The sequence below is a fragment of the Ornithodoros turicata genome, chromosome 5 (genome assembly GCF_037126465.1).
Source record: "Ornithodoros turicata isolate Travis chromosome 5, ASM3712646v1, whole genome shotgun sequence".
NCBI classification, from domain to species: Eukaryota; Metazoa; Arthropoda; class Arachnida; order Ixodida; family Argasidae; genus Ornithodoros; species Ornithodoros turicata.
This window is the reverse complement of record NC_088205.1, coordinates 43,518,947-43,537,893: the sequence shown is the minus strand read 5'-3', so window position 1 is coordinate 43,537,893 and position 18,947 is coordinate 43,518,947. Positions and strand designations below refer to the sequence as shown.

Genomic DNA, 18,947 nt, shown 5'->3' with positions numbered 1-18,947 from the left:
CGCATAAGCCGCTCGGCGTAGCTGCAACTCCCTGACTGAATCTCACGTCGAATTGCTCACGTTTAGGACCCTGTCGCTTTTGTACATATACTCAAATAGTTGCCCGAAGTTTACAGCAGAGTGTTTTGATGCGGTGTGTTACGCACTTACGTAGCGGGTCCCTATATGCGCGTTTGTGCAGCATGGAGTGGCGATGGATGATATCTTACTACTGGACTCTTTGCTTAGCTGCCGGTCCTGTTCAGTAACTGAATAAAAAAGCATTTGAGCACCTGTGACAAGACACATTTTGTGTATCTTCAGTAAAATATCAGATGTACATTCATACTCGCATATGTAGCTGTTTGGTACCAGACACCCAACAAAATGTGAACGGATACATACTTTTTGGGATGCAAGTCATGTGAAGCTGACAGTTCACACAAAGAAAGAGGAAGAGCCCCTTTCTTGGAGACACACAAAACCAGACTGTCTGTGACGATTTCACGATTTACTCGCATGTCATGTCGTTTTCTTTGTGATGCAAAGGCAACGGCACGCCAGAAGGAGCACATTGCCTTTACTCTGAAATCTGATGTGTCGTACTTGGTTATCTGCTTGGTACACAGCTCCTTTAAAAAAAGCAATTATAGCAACGATGTCCCAAACGGACATGTACCACTAAGAGAGACAGTGCACAAAGCTCATTTTCCCAATGATGGTCTAAATGCTAGTCTGGCAGCACGCTTCCACTCGAAATTCAACACTCCTGCACATAAATGAGGTCTTCTGTAGCTCGTGTATAGTATAGACCTACTTCTGAAAGAAGCTCCCGTCCCGTGACACGCCAAACAACCACAATCTAAGCATGTTCTGACCGTGAACGTGTCACGTGCCTTTTTAATCATTAGAGGCAATAATAGCGAACTGAGGATTTACCTTCTCGGTATTCGGGCCAATATTGCCCTTTTGGGTGCACAGTGGCACAAGAAGTAATGGGGAGTTCCCGGTCAACCTCCCGGGATGCCGCGTTGTTGGCGATAGGCGATGTGGCGAAAACCGAAACCACAGGCAGCTATACTCAAACATGGTGTAGAGGACGGTGGTCTTCCTCTACATGAGCCCCGACCGGCGATGATGGTATGCCACGGAGAGGCGATGACGGTGGCCTGTCTCCATGGCCGCGCCGGTGGAACTGAAGCCGGTGCTCCACGCGCGTGGCCATCGTTGTCGTCGTCGTCGTCGTCCGCTACAGGGGTCCCCCGGCCGTCAGATGCGTTGCGGACGCATCGCAAGAGCAGGGAACAGCGGGAACAGCGGGAACAGGGGCACGGCACACGTTGGCGGCACTTCAGTGAGGATGAAGACGGGGAGAGCATCCGTGTGTAGGTCATCCTTGTGGTAGGTGTGGACGGGAACAGCGATCCGTCGCAGAGAGAGTGAGGCGCTCGGTGTCGTGGTCCTGGGGTGCCGCGACCGGCACGGGAGCCGAAGCTCGATAGTCCCAGGTGGAGTGAGTGAGGTGCCGAGACGGGCTTAAGCGTGCCGAGGCGTCGGCTGCCGCGACTGCCGCAACCGGCAGGTGAGCGCAAGGCTCGAGTGTCGCGGCCGGCAGTGAGAAGCGTGAGCGAAGAGAGAAGCGTAGGTGAGAGAGAGCGAAGAGTGCGGTAGGAGTGAAGGTGGGCCGTGTGTGCCGGAGGTAGTGCTGCTCGATGGCGTGGTCAGAAATTTGGGATGGTGAAGGGCCGAATTGCTCCGGACGTGATGTTGTTTGTCCGGGTCACCAAATGTAGAGGACGGTGGTCTTCCTCTACATGAGCCCCGACCGGCGATGATGGTATGCCACGGAGAGGCGATGACGGTGGCCTGTCTCCATGGCCGCGCCGGTGGAACTGAAGCCGGTGCTCCACGCGCGTGGCCATCGTTGTCGTCGTCGTCGTCGTCCGCTACACATGGCACGTAAACGTAGTCTCCGTCTCCGTAGCGCGCACCTATGCATAAGGCGTATTGCCGCCTGTGTTATCTGGGGTTTTTCCCGGGATTTCCTCAGACGGGCTCTCAATATATGTCGGCACAGTTCCCTTAGAAGTCGGCCCAGGACGCACATTTCCCCCAGAGCGTTAGTCGTGACGTTGCCCACCTCTGTGAGGCCGTCAACGGCGAGCTCTTTCCCTAGCACCACCACCGCTGCCGGCAGATTTGAATTGCAGAAAAGAAAAAGCTGGAAGGAAGCCTGCGCGTGCCCGCTCTGTCGTCGACACAGGGGTGACACAAACCCGCCATTGTTGTAACTACCCTCAAGCGGGTGCTTCTGGCAAAACTGTCATCTTGTCCTGGTCGCACGTCATAGAAAACGTCACTTTGAGGCCATGTGACTTTGTTTACATGTCGTTTTGCCGCTTAGCGACATATTTCCGTCGTCATGACGCCAAGAGATGAACGTATTTTGCCAGTGTGAACTATGCGGTGATTCTTCCGCAACATGGTAGCCCAGTTCTCCTTAGTTTTAGTACATTGCATCGGCTCATGAGTTTTAGCGCGCGGTCGTCATCACATCTTTGGAAGTCATCAACAGTACGAGGCCTTATGTGCAAAACTGCGCGTTTGTTTTATTGCGAGAACATCGAATAAAAATAATTACCGTGATCGAAAGACATCCAAAACGTTGCGCAGAAACAACAACCGCATTGTTTACAAACGGTTTGCCCGCCGATAACGGGCGCCGCCATCTTTAAGGTCACGTGTGCCTTGACGTTTGCTGTTACGTGCGACCAGGACCTTTCCAGGATGCATTGCGTTCGCCCAGCACGCTTTCGTCTGCGGAGCAATGTATTGGATGCCACCCCTGTGGTCGTCGACAAGCCGACAGGTGCGAATTCTCGTAATCAGAGGAAGATTTTCAGACGGCCTATGACCTCGTTTTCTCAAACACGCCTTCGATACCGTCAGTCGTGAGAAAACCGACTCGTGTGAATACAGTGATGGCATCAGCGTCAGACATGATCAAAGAACTTTTAGATGCGATAGTATTTCTTTAACGCACTTTTAATGCCTCGGTGAAGCCGCGTCGCGTCAATTTGAGGGACAGGAGCATCGGAGAGGGGCCCTCTTATACCCCTGATACACACTTACCCTGTGGTTGACAGCACAACCACGATTGAGTTTGGACTGAGTTCCTGAGCTCTCGAGTATCGGCGTATCGTGGACCTAAGAGTTATTCTCAGTTATTTTCCTGTTATTCTCAGTTTACATTAATGACATTGTAGCCGTATAACAAATTCCTCATTTATGCTGATGATACTACCCTTTTTGTTTCTGGTGCCGATGTGAAGCAAGCCGTTGACAAAGCGAATATTGTTCTAGATGAGATAAGGCTTTGGACCAGTGTTAATGGCTTAGTAGTAAACGTAACTATGACAAAGGCAGTTTTATACAGATAAAAAAATAAACCTGTTTTCTGCCCTGTCGATATATTTCTTGGGGATCATCACATTGAGGTTGTGAAGTCAATGAAAGTACTAGGAGTACATTTTTCAGAAAATTTGTCCTGGGACTATCATACATCTTATGTTAGAGCAAAAATTTCTAAACCCATTGGGCTCATGAATCGGCTCCGCGTTACTCTGCCAAAAAGGATTAAGTTGATCATTTACAATTCATTGATATTTTCCGTACTGCGTTATGGCCTGTTGGTTTCGGGTACGGGAACCCAGGTTTCCATTAACAGTTTGTTCATAGCACAAAAGCGCGCAGTTAGAATTATAGCTGATGTACCTTTCGACAGTCACACTGACGAACTGTTCATTACACTTAACATCATCAAGGCAACAAACCTATATAGCTATTTTTTGTTAAAAACCTATGTAACTGCTGTAAAGCAAAATAATGCCTTTTTTCTATCGCTTCTTTCACTTCATACTTTCACCGAGCATACGCGCCACACTGCAAGATGGAAGATTCCTAAGTTGAGGACTGATTACGGACGCCAGTCGCTAACCTATAGCCTTCCACATATACTAAGCACGTTTTCCGCACTGAATTTGCACGTTAATGATGTGTCATTGTCCTTCCTAAGGACACTAAGCATACGTTGTGCATTGTGTAGCTGATTATGCTGAATTGTTGTCTCCTATGTGCAGTGCCTGCATTTCGTGTATATGTTCCTTTATATGTTTTCTCTTTGGCTAGATTTCTTATGTAACTATCAGTGATGAGTGACAAAGGGTCGTGCCCTAGTCAAGCAGCTTTTTTGCTGGTTTTTGGCCACACTCTGATGTACAGGTTCCTACAAATGTTTCCAATAAATGAAAATGAAAATGAAATGAAGAGTCCAGAAAAGAAACGCCGCCGATTACGACCGCATTGAGACAGCTATACTGCGGTTCTCGTCGGGAAGCAAGTACGGGTTAAAATTGAAAACCTGACGACGGAATGCAGGTAGGAAAAGCAGTTTGTAGCAGTTCATTTCCTGTTTCTGCTTGCATTTCGTACATATCGCAGCTACTTACGCCTAATTTATCCAGCTACCACAACATGGTGGTATAGATGATTCCGTGCGATAAGTGGCATTTCCGTCGCATTCGTCGCGTGTCCTTTTCGATGTTTCATACTATTTGGTAGAACAGATGACATGTCGTACTTGAATTTCCAGCTTCACCTAAGAAAACTACAGATGCACTACACGGTTTCGCACTGCTACAGAACGTCTGCTTCAGAAACAGTGAAGTCATGATTGGTGAGCATACAACCACAGCTGCAATCTGAACCAGCGTGCTGATATGCTTTGTGCAACTCTGCATCTGACTGATCTGCTTCAGGATGATGTGGGGAATTAAAATGGGGAGTTTGATATCTTCTTCGCCGAAATATGTATTGCAGTTAGTATATCACTACTTGTTCTGTATGAACTCATGTCAACCAAGCATGTGCTCAAAACATGTAATACTTTGTAAAGGCATTATTAAGCGGTAAAAAATTAAAGGGCGATAAGTCTGAAGTCAGTAAAGTGATAAACATGAATGATAGGAGGGACGACATTTACCAAGCTGCAAACCAGGGTCAGTGCTAGCAGTGCCATGTTACCACAAAGCGTAGCAAGACAACTAGTGGAGATTCACGCGCAACAAGTGAAGGCAACAGTAGCTTAGAGGAGGACGAAACCTGAGACGGAGAAGAAGACACAACACACACACACAAAATTTATCGAACACAGTAAACTTTAATGGACGACAAATCCCTATATATTCATAAACCTTCGAAGCGGGGAAAGGGGAATATTTGAAGGTTTGCTTACGCAGTTACCACGTGTGGTTATCTCAATGGTTCCCCTGAGAAGTCTCCGCCAAGTATTCCTTTCCTTGCACAAAATACAGGTTTCACACAAATGCTGGCTTGACAGGCTATAACCAAGGAAACGAACACAACTTTTTGATATTCGTTGTCCGTTTTCATATTCGTTCGGTGGTTATAGTCTGTAGCCACTGTATGAGATTGCTTTCAGCAGGCTATAGCAAGCATATCATTGCCTCAAGCGCCTTTTCTTGGTTCCTTCGGAAATTATCTTGCCACAACCCTCTTAAATCCATAACCCTTACGGACGCAACCAAGAACAAGTTTATGGTTATTTCCTACCGTCACACTGTATCCCACACAATCCGCTCCTCGCAGTAGAGTTTCTCCAGCAGCTGGAGCGCCCTCTACCAGCCACGTGTTAACATTTTGGGTAGTAACTTCTGGGCGGGTCTCCTGCTTTCCTTCGGTTAGACTTGTCTCGCTAAATGTCATCCACTAAAGCGAAGCTCATTACAATCGCTTAGTACAGCGCACCTTTATTTAGTGGCTCTATAGGTTAGACGAAGTTACACTGCGCGTTCGCAATTTTTTGTAATGAAACATGTATGAGACGCGACGAGCTTGCCAGGCATGACTCTCGCCAGGCAAACCTCGCCAAAATGAAGAAGCAGTCGAATACATCCAATTTCTCCCGTGGGGGGATAACCGTTGTCAAGTGGAGCAGCCCTTAGGCTTTTTCGGAGCTTTTTGAAAGAAGCAATCTAGCCTTCACGGACCTCCCGCCGTAATCTGGACGGGAGGTCCATCGTCTGTATGACACTTACCACAGGTCAACAGGTCCCCGTCAGCCCTGCCAAACGACAACGGGTAGGGAGCCCTTCCTGTGGTGATCCCGACAATCCACAGACCGTGAATGTTCCCAATAACACCATGGACACTTCGGTACCGCCAGCACCTCAGAAGACAGATGAGATGAACGATGGCAACCTTGCACTATTCTTCATGAACCGTTCACCACTGTCTACATCTACAGAAAGAACCAAGCCGGCGGTATTCCCATACTGTTTCCCTAGTAACTACTCCTTCTGGAAGGTGAATCCTAATGCGGTCGCTAGTGAAATACGCCTGCTATTCCGGTTAACCGTGACAATTTCACGTGCTAGCAACGTCAAGTGCTAGTCACACGTCATGTGCTAGCCCAACAACAGGTTATGCATCACCGTTTCCACGGAGATGGTTCTCTCTTCGTCTCCGTACGGTCCGAAGCAGCTGCCCGCAACCTTTTGTCAGCTAAGTGCTTAGCTGGGATTCCTGTGATACCATCAATACCCCAATCGTACGCCAGAAATATGGGCAAGATATATGATGCTCCAAGAGAGTATTCGAACAACGACCTCGTGCTCTATCTCAAAGACGCACGGGTTTCATTTGCACGGCGACAGGTTCGGCATTCCAGAAGGTGGCAGTGATGTGTTTACCCCGTTACGGAGCGTGATCCTGACTTTTAAACCTACAATCCGTCTTCCCCACCGAATTAACCTTGGGTTTCAGACCTTCACAGTCCAAGAGTACATAGAAGGCCCCATACAGTGTTATAACTGCCAACGATTTGGCCATATTGCACGAAACTGCCGAGGTTCTACACAGTGCGGCATCTGCGCCGGGCCTTACCGGAGATCAGACTGCAACAATAAAAGAGAGCCAAAGTGTGCTAACTGCAAATCCAGCCGTACCGCATCATTTTTATTATGTCCTGTCAAGACCGCCGCCACCAAAAGGCACCAAGACCGGACACTACGACTTCCGTATGACGCTCCTAGGGGTGGTAGTGCCACACTCCCGTCTCGTACAAATGCACAAGCATTTCCTGCACTACCCCCTCGATCTGCACCAGGTGAACGAGGGTCGCTAAACACAATCGCGGCTAAGCCTATAACAAGCAGCCACCCACCGCCTCCTCGTCCATCAAGGCAGATTACAAACACTTACGCCAGTGTGACGGAACCAGCAGGCACGAGGAGACAGTTACCCTCTTCAGCCTCTGAAGATATGCCTTCTCTGGGACTCTTCTCAGCGGTACTCGCTACCCTTAAGGCAATTGTCTGTGCTTTTCCTGGTGCGTCGCAACTGCCTGAGGTCCACGCGCTTCTGGCACTGGAGGCATTATCTTCGCATCAGTATGACGGCATTGTATAGAAAAGCCATGGCAATGCAGTGGAATCCTCGAAGCCTGCGTAACAAGCTCCCTGATTTTAAATTACATCTACAACAGTACAAGTTCCCTTTCATAGCTATATGCGAACACGGCATGGATTCTACACATCGCCGTCAATGGATACACAATCTATCGATCTCATCAATCCCCTGAGAGCAGAACAGCGCTATACGTTCGCAATGACCTCGTTGCTGCGCAAATCGGGTCAGTTTGTCATCCCTCTTATGATTACGTCACCTGCAGGATCCGCCTTGGCCCCATGCTGTTTACGGTCGTCAGTATCTATATCCGTCCCGCGGTACAGGTGCCGTGGAGTGACCTCGAACGCTTACTTGGTTCTCTGGAAGCCCCGGCGCTTGTGCTGGGTGACTTCAATGCACATAACTCGGCCTGGGGAAGCTGAAGGACGGACATTAGGGGAAGGAGGTTGGTGGAGGCAATGGAGAATAATAACATGTGCCTGTTGAACAACCGCGAGCCCACTTACATGCGATCCCCAACGTCACTCGATGAATATATTGGACCTCTCGTGGTGCTCAACCGACATAATTCGCCACTTGTCGTGCGCTACGGACGTCGACACTAGAGGTAGCGATCATTTTCCTCTATATATTTCGCACGACAGACTGCCCCTCTCAGCAAGTACTGGACTGATTTCTTTCAGAAACTCGAGACTTTTTCGTGCGGGCCTCAGAACATCTGTGCACACCGGAATGTCCCCTGAGGCTCTCTCTCAAGCAATTATCCGCGGTATTCAGGAAGCGGTGGTCATGTCTAAAAGGGTAACAGGCCATGTCGGCCATTCCCCAGCAATTAACCACCTTAGAGCATTACGTCGCCGAGCACAAAGAACGGCTCGTCGGACAGGGCAACTTACGGACATTCTGGAATACAGCCGGATGAAAGCTAAAGTAACACGAGAGCTTAAGAAAGAGGACAGGAAGCGCTGGCGTAAGTTTTGCCACCACCTTTCACTGTTTGATCCGGCCACGAAGATCTGGCGGACAATCCGATCTCTGAAGGAGGCGCCCCCTCAAAAGAATCCTCTCGCGGCCTTGCTAGAGGTGTGCGCCGTGGGCATTTTTTTCGGCGGCGGCGTACAGCAGGTTAAAGGCCCGGCGGCGGCGGCGTCAGCGGCGTCACGCCCCGTGGGCTGTCAATATGTTCTCTTCTCCGACGGGGACGCACGAACACCTCAGAGCGGGGGTATTTTCTCCATCACAGACACCGCGACGGTGGCAGTATTTACTGTACCATGCACCAAACAAGTGCGTGAGCACTGGATAGTATTATGAAAGAAAACCGAACACACAAAGGAACATTAGGAGAAGTAAAGCACTTCAAGAAGGTCGTCGCCCAAGAACTTCGACTGGGCGCGTTAAGTGCGCGTTAAGCGCTGGAGAAAACAACATAGCTAGATAATCAGAACGACGAGCCATCCCTTTAATGGCAACTACACGTAACAGTTATAGCGAGTGCCGAACGTTCACAGGACGGCGACGCGTGAAAGCTCTGTCCACTGATCCAGTGGCTTTTTTTGGGAAACCATATAAATATGCGAACGTTAGCAAACGATATGACATAAGGCGCACCCACCACGTCATTGAACAGTATTTTTGCAGAGGCTATAGTTATCATGAATAAATACTGTAAAATCATTTAATTTCGCAGCCCTAAATTTTCGCGCATCGAGTAGGGATATATTCGCAACAACTAAATTTCGCCCGCTCCTCGAGTTCCTCGAATTTTCTCGATTCGCAAAATTCGCGAAAATTAAGGGCTCGCGAAATTAAAGGGTTTTACAGTATAAACTTGTCCAGAACGAGTGGGTTGAGTCTCCCATGCTTCGCGCGCATTATAAGCCCCGCAATTCCGCGATTGAAAACACCCTCTCTGACTGGGTGCTTTTCTCCGGTACACACTAAATGCACTATTTGCTCCGCACTTTACGCACTTTTCGAGCGCAGAAAGAGCGACGGGCAATCCACGTAAGAGGACCAAGTGCTTTGGAGCGATGGAGCTGACTGGTGTAGGCGCTAATCTGTTGGCCAGATAGATCGCTTTCCAACCCAGGTAAGGCGAAGCTCGCGTCATTTCTGCACTCGGAAATTGCTACTTCTTGTTTCGGCTCATTTGCATAGCGACATTCAGCGTCGGATATTTCAACACACGTGCGCGTTTAAGAATTTCTTAAACATGGAATGGCTTTCAACGATTAATATCTTCCGTTCTGCTATCCCGTTTTTACGCGAAATCCCTTAATTAAAGAATTAATGTATTTGAGGTAATTAATGATCTTATAGTTACATACTTTCTTCGAGACCTGACCAACTCAAAAGCGGCATCTATTTCGTTCCGCTATTTTTTAAACAAAAATTCTGTGACGAATAAAAAACAAAACACCCTGTATATGGATCATGACCAGTGCTATGGTGTTGGTGGATGACCGGCAAACAACCTGCAAGAATTGAATGACAAGTTTTCCTGGAGTTGTGCCTCCAGGGTCGGCTATGAAACGAAACTCTAAAGCATAAACAGCATATCAGGAGATGAAATTGTTACTGCTAAAAACACCACAAATGAAGCCTGGAACCTAAGATAAAAGAAAAACAAACAAAATATTAGGTATGGGAGATATTCGTTTATAGAAAGTGGATCAAAATGGGCGCATTACACAGCCGCGCCGATTTTTCAACATCGGCGGCGGCGGCGGCGGCGCGCCGACAGTTTTGGTACGGCGGCGACGGCGAGGCCCCCACCACCGGCGGCGGCGCTTCGGCGCGGCGGCGCACACCTCTAGCCTTGGCTATCGTTAAGGGTGTAGACGAAAACACGCTAGCGAGGACTTCTCTGTGGTACTAAGGACTCCGGCGGCAGCCTCGACCACGCCACTACACCGCAGTTTATCCACAGTTTGACAGCTGAACTTCACCAAGACTGGCCCCATCCCCCGGAAGTTATGGACGCGATTTCACACTAATCGAGCTAAAGGCAGCGTTGCAATTTGTGAACGCCGGCTCGTCCACTGGACCCAATAAAATCACCTATGTCGCCCTGCGAAACCTTGACGGGCGGTCACTCCAAGCTCTCCTTCATGTGTGTAATACGTCTTGGCAACAAGGAGTTTTACCACATACATGGAAGGAGGCATTGGTTGTTCCCATCCTGAAACCAGGCAAGCCCCCAAATGCCCTATCCTCCTTTCGCCCTGTGAGCCTGACAAGCTGTATGGGGAAACTGATGGAGAGAATGGTTTTGCATCGCCTCGACTGGTGGCTCGAAAAACAACGTGCGTTCCCTCACGAAATGGCTGGATTTCGTCGCCACCGAAGCTCCATGGATTCAGTTCTCGAAATAGTCTCTACAGTTCAACATGCTCGTGCCCATCGACGGATCGTCCTATCGGTTTTCCCCGACATCAAGCGCGCATATGGTACCGTCTCGCACATTTGTGTGCTGCACGCCTTGCGCTCGTTTGGGCTATCCGGTCGGCTCTTCATCTGGCTCCAAGACTTCCTTACGGACCGAACTGTGGCTGTCCGTACGTCCCAAGGCCAAAGCCCTCAGCATCCTGTTCCACAAGGAGTCCCCCAAGGAAGCATTCTCAGCCCGACACTCTTTAACGTGGTGATGGCTGGCCTACAATCAGTAATTACTCGTAAAGTGTCGTTTTCCGTGTATGCAGATGACGTCGCCCTTTGGACAGTAGGAAAATCACACCCAGCCATACAGCGCCGCCTGCAGCTCGCTTTAAATAATATCCATACGTACCTCACGCACCTTGGGATGGACCTTTCACCCGAAAAGTGTGTCGAGCTCCCTTTCACGCGCAAAGCTATGGCCGATTTCCCTCTTTTGCTTGGTACAAAGCTTGAGCCGGTACGCTTCCACCGCTTCCTTGGCGTGGTAGTCGACTCGGACTTGCGCTGGGCTCGGCACATTAAACACCTTGAAACTAAAGTGCAGCGATGGCTCCCCGCAATTCAACATCTCTCTGGCTCAGGAAGGGGCAGTGATCAGCGTTCCCTGCTCGCGGTTCACGCGGCATTGGTGAGGGCGACTGTGCTTTATAGCCTTCCTATTCTGCACAGGATATCAACAACTTCATTAAATATACTTCGGTCCCTGTTTGTTCGAAGCCTTCGTCGATGCCTCGGAGTTCCAAGAATGGCTGAAACGCGGCAAGTACTGGCTGAAGCTGGTGAGCTCATGATTGAGGTTCTCCGTGAACGTGAAACGGCTCGGCACTTCCTCCATTTGCGTGCTCACATTCCCCGCCACCCGCTCCTCAGGAAAATTCTATACCGCCCTGAAAGCGACTTCTATCGAGTAGCGCAGATGACACGCCAGACTCTCACTGGCTTTATAACTAAGGACACTATACCGCCGGAAGCCCTCTGGTCTTTACTGGTACCGCCCACTTTTGTACGCCTTCCAAACTTTCTGGAAAGAAGGGATCAGGTCCCCCCCTCAAGTGCTCCACACCCTTCACTACCCAACATTTTGCACAGCGCCGGTAGGGGACGTACGACGCTGGCTCCACCTGCGTGGTGCAAGGAGCGGATACTAGCTGTGGCAAAACATTTTGGTGTCGAAATTGTCTTTTCCAATGTTTTTAAGTTAAACAAACTGTCGCCGTTTTCTTCCGTTTTTCATGACTGTACTGTAAATCAGCGCAAACCGCTTGTATCCTGTAACCAGTTCGTTGTTTATTGTATCCCCTTTGAGTGTGGTATGCGTTATGTAGGCCAAACGGGACGGTGTTTGAATGACCGTCTCCGCGAACACCCCCCAGCTTAAAGGTACTGTAAAGCAGCAGGCATACAATTTTGTTTTTGTTTTGTACTGCTGGTTCATTTGACAACCTGGGTGGTCAGTATACAAACGCCACAAATTTTGTTAAAATCCACCTCGTAGTTTCTTTGAAAATTCAGATTTAATATTATGGGAAACCCTGTGTCTAAGACCCGACACGAATTCCGCAGTTCCCCCTTGTAGGGCGGCGAACATAAACATGTCAATAAAAATGGGAGTGTACGGCGACATTTGTGGACCGCTACTATCACCACGTCGGCTTGCCTGACGTGGTGCATTTTTGCGTGGGTGACTCTCATGGTGTTTCTGCTGACAGTTTGTTACTCATTTCCACGATGTACCAATGTTCTTGCATTTTGAGATAATATATGTCAGCAACTATCTCGTTTGAACAAACTTTTCAAAGAAAGTTAATCAAACCGGCTACTTAGCCCATGACTTAGCCGATACAAAGGTGGGGACATGTAACACTGTTGCTCGACGAATAGGCGATTGTTTCCCACCAGGCGTCGCCCCTCGTCTTTTCACCGTAATTTCAGCCGTGATTAAAAAATATTTAGAGTTTTCTGTCGCACATAAAATTTGCAGTGTGGATTTCTTTCGGAATAAGCTTTCAAATGCAGCTGCCAATATTAACAGCTTGCCTGCTGCTTTACAGTACCTTTAACACTGAAAGAAGCCATATTTCAAGTGAACTTGCCCTGCATCTCCGTGAATGCAACAATTGTAAACCTCTTTTCTGTGAAACCCGTATTCTGTGCAAGGAAAGGGATACTTGGCGTTGGCGGAGACTTCTCAATGAAACCACTGAGATAACCACACATGGTAATTGCATAAGCAAACCTTCCATTATTCCCCTTCTCCCGTTTCGGAGGTTTTTGAATATAGAGGGGTTTGTCGTCCATTAAAGTTTGCTGCGTTTTAGAAATTTTGTGTGTTCTGTCTTCTTCCCTGTCTCGGGTTTCATCCTCTTCGCAGTTATGCACCAGCTAGTCAGCACCCTTCAACTCCTGCCAACAGTAGCTAGTGTGTATTGTTTGTCATTTGTTACGCATGCTCTTTATCCCTTGTGTATTTGATGTGATGCATTATAAGCGTGCTATGTTGGAAGTCCTGGTAAACCTCGAAGGAGGGACAAAACAAATAAAAATGTTACAAGCAGTTGCAGAGGTACACTCTTAATCTGGTAACCTTTAGTAAAGGGTAAAAAATCGCAATATTCTGCCTTCTATTTCAGAAGTTACAAAGTAACTTTTCAGTAGTACCTTTCACGGTGGTAGATAGTAAGGTGATCCGACGCCGCGTCTCCTCCACGCGGTCGGGTGGTTCAAGGTCGGTCCGCGCTTCTCTTCCATGCCGACAGAGCGCGACACTCGTATTGGGGCCCTCTTATCATTGCTTCCGCGTTTACCGTGCATTGGCTCAAAATTGAAGAGCGCGCTATTTTGATTCTGAGTCTTGCCTCCGCTTACAAACTCATGTATTTGATGACAAAAAAAGCTCTGATGACAACGGATCTGACATGGGGAAGAAGTGCTTCGTGCCGCGATGTAACTCCGGGTATAAAACGTGTACAGAGAAGGTGTCCCTGTTTTCCACTCCTGAAGAAGAGGACCGCCTGAAGGTTTGGAGACATGCTACTCCACGCAAAGGTCGCCTTCTTCAGACTACAGACTACGTCTGCGAGAAACATTTCAAAGAAAGGTTCGTCTCGAAAACCTGGGACGCGCTTCACGATGGTCAGGTTGGTCGATGCGCTTCACGGTGGTCATGCGTGTGAGAAAGGAGTATATGACCAGACAATTGACTACATCCTAGACAATTACAATTTGTCATTCCCATGCAGTGACCATAAAGCTGAGTGATATAATGGCGCATATGCTCCATTACTACGTTGCAGAGCGAATGTGCCAGTACTGTACCCAGCTCAAAAGAAACGAAAAGAACAAGACGCGAAGTCTGCGCAAGCTTTCAAAACTAGTCTAGTGGTTTAGCGGAGTGCCGCCTGGTTTTCCACTAGCAGGACACGACTTCTCCTAGCACATACTTTTTCGGCGTCGTAGTCTTGCTTTGTTGATATCGCACTGATTTGAATTTGAGCGCCCGTGTGTGTGCCTGACGTTTTTTTAAGTCGTCTCATTTTTCTTTCTTGACATTTTTAAATGTTTAATAAATGTGTCGCCTAGCCGTGTCGACTCCGTTCCTCTTTCCTTTTTACCTTGCGGTAGCCCTTCGGCAAATCTCCTAATACTATACCGGCAACCTATTCAAACTTTCAGCACTTCTTAAGTTGTTTCCTCGCTCTCGCCTCTTCCTATATATTAGTACCACATTTTCAAAACAACGCAAACAATTGAATTTCTTCTTAATGCAAAGAAACTCTAATTTGTCGTTGCCCCCTATTCTCTCCGTTTCCTTGGCTTGCTGCCGTTTCGGGTTGCGGTAGCACATTCGACTGTATGCCTTCCACTTCGCGCCAGTGGTTCACTTTATGCTGTGGTGACAATGTTCAATCAGGCGACTTACGACATTCACCAGAGCATTCGTATGAAGGCTTACAGAAGCGCGCTACACAGGCATGATGCTTTAGCAGCCCTTGCTTTCCATGCGAGCGGAGCCGCACGTCGGGCCCAATCACGGTGGCGCCAGCTCACGGCGGATGTTTGAACCGCGGACAGAATTTTGCTCTCTCCCGACGCGCCGTCACTCCACCTGAAAGACTTCTACCACCGTGGTACCTTTTATAAACGTTACTAGGACGTCTGTACATAGAGGTTACTGTCTCCTACCCGCCACACAGACGTAACTTAGGTTACAAAGCAGACATCTTAAAGCAGCAAATATACAGGAACGTGAACCAACACGACATCTGCTTTCATGAAAGCAGATGTCTTGTTGGTTCGTGTTCCTGTGCATTTGCTGCTTTGAGATGTCCGCTCAGTACCCCACTTCCCAAGTCTTTTCAGTAAAAGTTGCAATTTGGCCATGCGTGGTTGCTTGCAGTCGCCTGCCTCTTCAAGGACGCTACACACTAAAAGATGCTCAAAATCAGCTGATCAGTGCATAACACAAACTGTCTTTTACAATTAACATATAGCTAAAGCATACGTAATTCATCGAGAGGCATCCACGCTGATCACGACATGCAGCTTCAGATTCACAACAAATAAAAGGAAGAAATAATCGCACTTGGAAAATATTAATTCTTTAATTGACAAAGCTGACACTGCAGTAAAGACAGAAGCATAAGGACTTCATAATGCAGTCACTTGGGCTGTTGTGGACGACATTCAGTTTCAAAGAGGGGCTCTTCCTATGCCTTTGCGACCTCTCACAGTGACACGTCAGTGACCAGACCTATGACCTATGGTAAACCAGAGGCACATGCACAAGGATGACAATGGGTTAAGCAAAGAAGGGACGCATCCACAGAAAAAACGTCGAACTGCGTTGAACCTTTGAACCGCTTTGAGCAGACCCATCGATCAGTGTGGCTCGACTGCCTAGACCGCGTAGACTGCCCAGCAAAAACGAAACTATAGAAAATTTGTAGTGAACATACGGTATGCGGTAGGCGTGGATAATGTGGCGCGCAATAACCTCGAATTTAGTTAACATTGTGCCTCCTTCATAATTCTTGACACGATCTGCGATTCATACAGAAGTAGGGTGCCCGAATACTAGCTCCCTCTGGTATAGGGAGGAGTCACCCTTTGTAGAAGCGAATGCCGCCAAGTCGCCATATTGACTGCCACGCTTACCATGCATGAATGTACCGATTTCGCCAACTTTTTCAAACCTCCGTGCTACGAATTTGCTCAACTCTAAAATGCAGTGTGTCGCTAACATGGAGGAAGGAAACACAAGGAGCGGCTCCTCCCGCCAGACGAGCGTAGCCACCCTCTGGTGGTCGCTCGAGTCGCCATTACGTCCTGTCCACCACGTGATCCTCTCTAAAGTTTCGGTTTTGCAAGGCTTTGTTCCGCGCGTTGCTCTCCGTGCGTTTTTGCTTTTCCGAATCAGTTTATTGTTAAAATGTGAGCACCATTGCAGAAACGACGTGTGGTAAGGTGTTCCTGTCCCGGCTGCAGCTCTCGTTCAGCAGAAAGCAGCTCTGTCACGGGAACACGTTTCATTCGTAAATACTCAGTCAGTTGTTTTAGTCGCCTGTGTGTGTTCGAGTCATCTTGAATCATTCGTTACCGCTGTGCCACAGATTCATTTCATATCCTCTGTTATTGTACACGTCTGGTTAACGGTGTTCTGGGGACAGCATTCTTTACCACTTAAAACATACATACGGTGGCAGTGATCGTTGCGACGCGTGATGTTTCTAGTCCCGCGTACTCGTTCTGCAGACTGTGACTGGTCTTGTAATAGAAGAGTAAACCTACGAACACAGAGAAATAAAAATGCACGCACACGTTCAACATAATGCTGACATCTCAAGTATCACGCAGCTACAGCTTGCATCGTCTGCTTTGGTAGGCGCCGTGCTGTCTGGGGGTCACGTGAGCGGTTACGTGGTAGACAGGAGCATCCCAGAATGCAATGCGAAGACGGCCACGCTCGTCCCGATGAAAAACGGTCGGAACGGCCGCTCCTGTGTTTCCTTCTCAATGTCTCCCACCCCACTCAAAAATGCGTGGCGGTAATGAACTGCATTTTGGGATCACAAGTATCAATGAAGCCAACTTACGAGCCAGCCCTGCTGGAAATAGTCCAGTTCAAAATAGTCCAGAAATCTCATTCGGTTTAAGTGGATTAAGTTCATTAAGTCCAACTCAAAATAGCCCATAAATCACATCCTGTTTAAGTGGATTAAGTGGATGAAGTGGTTTAAGTGGAATCGGTTAAGTCAGTTCTTATTGAAAGTGACCAAAATTTCCCATTCCCAATCGACAATTTTGGACAAATACCATATTGTAAACAACGGGAATTTAGTGGGTTTCAATGAGGAATAACTGTAAATGTCAATGGGGACGAAGTGGAACCACGCTCAATCTCACCCATAGGAGACCAGTCTAGTTTCCCATTGGCCCAATGTGCCGCAGCAAGGATTTTCCCATTAAAGGAGCTCTGACCAGTGAGTTTGGAGCCGTTTTCGCGATTGAGATCGATGGAAGGCATCAAGAGGAGCTTCTTCACCAATTTGCGTGCTTTCAAGCAGAGTAGTTTTTCTAAATTCGAATTTCCAAAATCCTGCATCAATCCCGTTCAGCACGCCAAGCGTCCAATCGAAGAAGCGCCCGCGCATAAATTAAAACCTGTGCAAGTGACGTGTACAGTGACGTCGAGCCGTACCCAATCACAGCCTGGGATTGCGTAGGTGTGGTTGTGACATCAGCATGAACTTGTAACCCATTATTTGTGCAAAATAATCCTTGTACGTGCATTTCTAAATGTTAAAATGTGCAGGAATAAAAAGTATACCCAGTGTCTCACGTCTTTGTCGTGCGTTGTAATTACTTCGACCAGCGCTAATCCGATTAGCGCGCGACGGAGATTATTGCAGACGCTACATTCGGAAACCGCGGTGCTTTGTTTCGGAGTTTGTGTCTGCAGTTTCTTGCGTTTCTCATACGTGATCGTTAGTGATCATACGTGATACGATAAGTGATCGTGCTGTGAACGCTCATTGTTCGCCGAATATGTCTGGTTACGGATGTCTGGTTGAAGGGTGTCCGAATGCGGCGTACTCATCGGATATTCGGTTTCATGGTTTACCAAGTGACGACCAACAGCGGCAGCAATGGCTTGCGACAGTCCTGTCACGACTCTGGCAAGGTAGAAAGCTGGAGAACATTCGGTTCTGCGAACGGCATTTCACACCTTCCGACTACGTGATACACCCCTCTGTGTCACGACGACTCGGACGGCAGCCACAGATGTACCGCCTGGAGAAGACGGCAGTTCCTTCTTTGAATTTTGCTGCAGCTGCAGAGGTTAGTGTTTTGCCTGATGTTGTTGTGTCTCATCAGCAAAGTATGGACATGTCGCGAACCATTGTTCATCAGTCTCGTTCACTTCAAACACCTAATCATCGGACGTAGAGCAGATCATATGAAAAGAATCATAAACCATAGTTCTACGTGTTATAAACACGCAATTTATAGACGACGGAGGTTAGGTTTCGGTTTTTAGGCTAATACAGATGAACACTTCCAAGAAGGTCATGCTGTTCTTCTAACTATACTTCAGGTGGAACATCAAACTTGTTATGTTTTCCCTAGGGTGAACAACATGGAAAATGTAGCACATAACTTCTTATTTGTCAGATGAAGAATTAGGTAAAGACTCTTGCGGTCTTTTTTGTTCATGGTTTTGTTTGGTTTTTGTTCAGGCTGATCGTTACATGGAAGTCGAGGACTCCCAAGTTGACTGGCCGGAAGTAGTCACATCTCGTGAGTCTCAGGTATGCATAAAATGCACTGAAGTGATGTGACAAAACAAGCAATGCTTGTAATAAAGTGCGTGCTCTGTATGTCTAGATGACTACAACTAGCCAAGCTGCCTCATTAGTGGAACCTTCCCACCTGGACCTTCCTGTTGGACATGAGGTATGCAGCACATATCCCTTCACATTGTACACTTGAATACGTAACATTTGTGATGATGGAACGTTTGCCTTCTGCCCACAGGAAAC

General features: G+C 47.9%; 1 protein-coding gene and 1 long non-coding RNA gene across 3 annotated transcripts in view; both read left to right on the top strand.

Annotated features, from left to right (window-relative positions):
• Positions 1–18,947, top strand: part of LOC135395601 (protein D1-like) — an 82,087-nt gene that overhangs the window by 35,338 nt on the left and 27,802 nt on the right. The window lies entirely within an intron of this gene.
• LOC135395599 (uncharacterized) lies at positions 18,024–18,859 on the top strand. The gene is made up of 3 exons (XR_010423206.1): positions 18,024–18,246; positions 18,645–18,716; positions 18,793–18,859. It is a non-coding gene; the product is annotated as an uncharacterized LOC135395599 (long non-coding RNA).